Below are 4869 nucleotides of genomic sequence, written 5' to 3' on the forward strand. Positions count from 1 at the left end.
TATTTTTTAATGATTACTTATCTATTGATACTTTAGTCCGCGTCTCGCGTTATCTTTGTCGATCTATGTGGATAAGCAAGTGGTAGCCTATATAATGGATTACCATGTTAAATTATAGGTACCTGAGAACTCACATTTTGTATAGCTAGCGAGGGATAGGGGGGGTTGAAAAGTGAAAATCCCCGATGCAATCAGTATCTTGTGTATCCTTCGAATCTAAGTTTTATTTTCTATTTACTCGCCCCTGACCATTTTCACTTTCTACGGAGTATTAATGTGTATTGATAATTCAATGACCACATACATATTTTGAATTTTTAGCAAAAAAATCATATCTATCATTTTTGAATTTTTTGCTTAAAGTAAAAAATCAAGATTTAAATTTTTGGCAAAAATCAAGATTTTATTGCATTTTTGCAGAAAAATCTGCACCTTTCTAAAATTTCAGATAAGAAATCAGGACTTTTTTACTTGAAAAAAAAAAAAAACAGGACTATTTTGAATCTTTCACCAAAAAATTAAAAATTATTCACATTTTTGACAGAAATTTTAAATTTTTTAAACTTTAGCAAAAATCCAAAAAATTAAGACTTTTCTTGAGAAAATGGAAACATTGAATTTCAGGCAAAAATTGAAATTTTTCTTGAACCTTGCAAAAACCAAGACTGTTTTTTTTTTTTGAAATTTTGATAAAAATCATGATTTTGGGCAAAAAACCAGTAGAGCAGGCAAATAGCAGTTTTAAAAAGGAGAAAAATGGCACATAAATTTTTTCTTCGGGAATGTGTTCCAGATGAACCCTCTGAACTACCAAAAAAAAAACCGAACTCCCTAACCCTGGAGCTAATTTTTTTAGGGGGCTAAAACCGGTTCTGATTTATGTTTTTTGCGATTTACTCCGAAAATATTAGGTTTACGAGAAAAACTACCATGACTAAAAATGTTCCCCTTAAAATTCTCGACAATTTGATGCTACGCTCGACACCCATCCCTCAAGAGGGGTGTCTAAAAAAAGGGATGGAAGTTTTTCCAGTTTTGACAGACGTTTTAACTAACTATAAGTATACCTATGGATGTTCACGATGTTTGTTTTGTTCTAAATTATGGTCATTTTTTGCCTTAATTTTGATTGATTTTTTTATTTTTTTATTTCAACAGTTTTTTTTCGAGTTTTGATAATTTCTTTTCATTTGGAGAGAGGGGAATTTTGTTGTTGTTCGTTAATCTAAAAAAATAAAATGTAATTCTAAAATTGAGAATAAGCCACAACTCAATTTTCAGCAGTCCAAATTAATTTTCATGCCTTCGTCCTCTGAAAATTAAGATGCGTGGGTGGGCAAAGTACGTACTACGCAGCATAGGTAGCTCTTGCATTAGCTTGTGAAATCACTGACTAGAGGCACATGTAAACTAAATATTGTCCTACAGGCATCACAGCCTGGGTAGCTCAGTTGGCAGAGCGGTAGGATTCTGATAGTGTTCGAATTATGTAAACTTCTTACGCGGGAGTTACAAATTGCGTTTCTCAACCTACAGGTCCAGGGTTCGAGTCCCTGTCCAGGCCTGAATTTTTTTGATGTCAAAATGTTGAGTAGGTAAAGGTGGTTTGTGAACTTTGTAATTTTAATTTGATTTCTAGTCACGAATTTCTCAAGTTTTCACTTCACTAATACCGTTTCAAAATTGATTAAGGTGATGTTCGAATTGGAGGAGAGAGAGGGCTTGAACTCTTTCGCAAAGTTACAATTCGTAATATTTTTGTTTGAAAAATTTTACAGCACAGGACGTAAATAGAGTAATTTTCTTCAAACCGATCGTGTAATAATGTTTTTAAAAATTTTCTAGTTTTGACAAATATTAATAATATTTATGAAAATTCACCAATAAAAATCTTCAAAAAAAAAGTTTTAGTTACTTTTGAAATTCTTTTAGGATTTTGCTATAATTTTAACAAAAATGTTACTCATTATTTTTGAATTTCTCGATGGTTTTTGGTGAATTTTCTCCTGTTTTGATTGATTTTTTTTTTTACCAATACCTCTTGAATTTTGGTGATTTTTTTCCAAAGTAATTTTTTCACAATTTTGTTCCAAATTTTAATGATTGTTTTTCGCCAGAATTTTTGCTGAATTTTATCGCCTCTAGGTCGCGTGATTTTTTCATAAAAATTTTCACTTATAAGCTCGTGTGATTTTATTGATTAAATTTTAGTCGAGATTTGTTTGATGACTTTTTGAATTTTGTGACTTTTCTTTTGCCCCCTGCATATTTTTTGTCAACATTTTTTTGACAAAAATCATAATTCTGGGGCAAAAAATTATGACTTTATAGACTCTGGAAAAAAAACTGGGACTCTTTTAAATTTCTGGCAAAAAATCTCGACTTTTTTGAAAACTCGAGTGAAAACAGGTCTTTTTTCAATTTCTTTTTTTTTTTGGGGGGGGGGGGGTGGATTTTTTGGAGGGCGAAAATTTTCGAGGATTTTTTTCTTGATTAAAAAAAAACCACATTTATGAGGAGATGATGGGAAAAAAATCGAAAAAAAATTACAAGTAGGTATCTAAAATTGAAGTATGTTGGTCAAAAATACCCTCGAGGTATCCGACTCAAATGAGTACAAACACTTCAAACAGGTTGAGAATACACCACAATTCGATTTTCAGCAGCTCAAATATTAATTTCTATGCCATCGTCCTCTGGAAATTAAAGTGCGTGGGTAGGCAAAGTCAAAAGTGGCATCGCGCGTGCATTAGCTTGCGAAATCATTGACTATAGGCACATGTAAAGTGAATATTTCCCAAAGTGATTCATAGCCTGGGTAGCTCAGTTGGCAGAGCGTTAGGAAATCTTACCAGCTGAACATATTAGGTACCTACTAAACTGTGCGCGTTTCTCAACCTAAAGGTCCAGGGTTCGAGTCCCTGTCCAGGCCTAAATTTTTTTCATGTAAAAATGTTGAATGAAGGCTGGTTTGTGCGTTTTGTAATTTTAATTTGATTTATAATCACGAATTTTTCAAGTTTTCGCTTTTCACTAATAAATTAATAATCTTTTAAAATTGCTTAAGGTGATTTTCGAATCAGAGGAGAGGAAGAACATAAAATTTTTTGCAAGGTTACAATTTTTCGCAATATTTTTTTTTGAAAAATTTTCCATCAAAGGACGTAAATAGAGTAATTTTTGCCAAACCGACCGTGTAATAACGTTTTGGAAATTTTCTAGTTTTTTAAACAAATTCATAACATCTTTGAAATTTTTTACGATTTTCCTAGTTTTAATAAAATATACCTATGGGTCATTCCATGTCAATTCGACCAAAAAAGTGCGTTTTTGAAAGTCATGTCTTTCGATTTCGCACAAATTTTTTTTACAATATCTACCCACCCAGTAAGTAAGAAACCCGCAATCAGTTTGGTATCGGCCCCCTCAGGGGGCGGGTGGGGGAGCTTCCATTATTTTTACATTGTCTCGAGGTACTCAAATTCAGCAGCGCATTCCTCCAAAACTATGATACTTCGATCAAAACTGGTGACGGTGAATACGAATATGACGTCAGATTTTTAATTGGACCGATCCACGACCCCCAGCACCTCCCCAAGAGGGGTAACCTTAAAAAAAATGGTTTCAATCGTGTGACACATGAAATAAGTAGTATGTTTTCGATATCGCTGAATACGAATATAGGCTTAGTTTTTTAAATTGACTTCACCCATGGCTCCGAGAAGTTCAGCGTCACCAAAAACATACTATGTGATGTGTCGCACGAAAAAATCCTATTTTGAACTTTTACCCCATTTGGGGAGGTGCTGGGGGCCGTGGATGGGATCCAATCGAAAATCTAACGTCATATTCGTGTTCAGCGTTACCAAAAACATACAATTCGATATATCACATGCCCCAGATTTTTTTTGAAAGTTTTGCCCGAACTGGGGGGTGGGGGTGCTCCCGTTCCATTAAGAGAGCCCATCTCGAAACTTGAATATTTCGAAAAAGCATCAAAAGGTGCATCTATGGAAATTTTTTCGGAATTTTAAATGGTAGCTTCCACTTACAGCGCCATTTTGAAATTTGAACTTTCAAATTTTGAAAATTTCAAAATGCTTAAAAAGTTCAAAATTCGATACCCTTTTGAACTGTGAAATTAGTTTTGATCAAAGTATCATAGTTTTGGAGGAATGGGCTGCTGTAGTTGAGTACCTCGAGACGATGTAAAAATAATGGAAGCCCCCCACCCACCCACTCAGGGGGCTGGTACCAAACTAATTGCGGGTTTCTTACTTACTGGGTGGGTAGATATTGTAAAAAAAATTGAGCGAAATCGAAAGACATGACTCAAAAACGTTGGTCGAATTGACATGGAATGACCCATACTGCATGATTATTTTTGAATTTTTCGATGGTTTTTGGAGGATTTTCTCCTGTTTTGATTGATTTTTTTTTACCAGTCATTTTGAATTTCAGTGATTTTTTTCCAAAGTAATTTCTCCACGATTTTGTTCTAAATTTTAATGATTTTTTTTCACCAAAATTTTTGTTGAGTCACCACGAGTTTGTGTGATTTTTTCATAAAATGTTTCCTTTTTAAGCTTGCGTGATTTTATTGATTAAATTTTAGTAAAGATTTGTTGGATGGGTTTTTGAATTTTGTGACCTTTCCTTTCCTTCGATTTGGTGATTTTTTTTCTCATTAGGTTTTGGCAAAGTTTTTCCAGTTTTCACAGACGTTTTAACTACCTAAGTATACCTTTATGGTCATTTTTTGCCTTAATTAAGACTGATTTTTTTATTTTTTCATTTCAACAGTTTTTTTTCCGAGTTTTGATAATTTCTTTTCGGTGGGAGGGAGGGGAGTTTTGTTGTTGTTTGTTA

The 4869-nt window shown here is 33.5% G+C and overlaps 1 non-coding gene across 1 annotated transcript; it reads left to right on the top strand.

Moving 5' to 3' along the window:
- Positions 1 to 1436: 1436 nt before the first annotated feature.
- On the top strand, positions 1437 to 1564 carry TRNAR-UCU (transfer RNA arginine (anticodon UCU)). Its single transcript has 2 exons — positions 1437 to 1473; positions 1529 to 1564. It is a non-coding gene; the product is annotated as a tRNA-Arg (tRNA).
- Positions 1565 to 4869: the final 3305 nt, after the last annotated feature.

The sequence above is a fragment of the Planococcus citri genome, chromosome 1 (assembly GCF_950023065.1).
Source record: "Planococcus citri chromosome 1, ihPlaCitr1.1, whole genome shotgun sequence".
NCBI lineage: Eukaryota > Metazoa > Arthropoda > Insecta > Hemiptera > Pseudococcidae > Planococcus > Planococcus citri.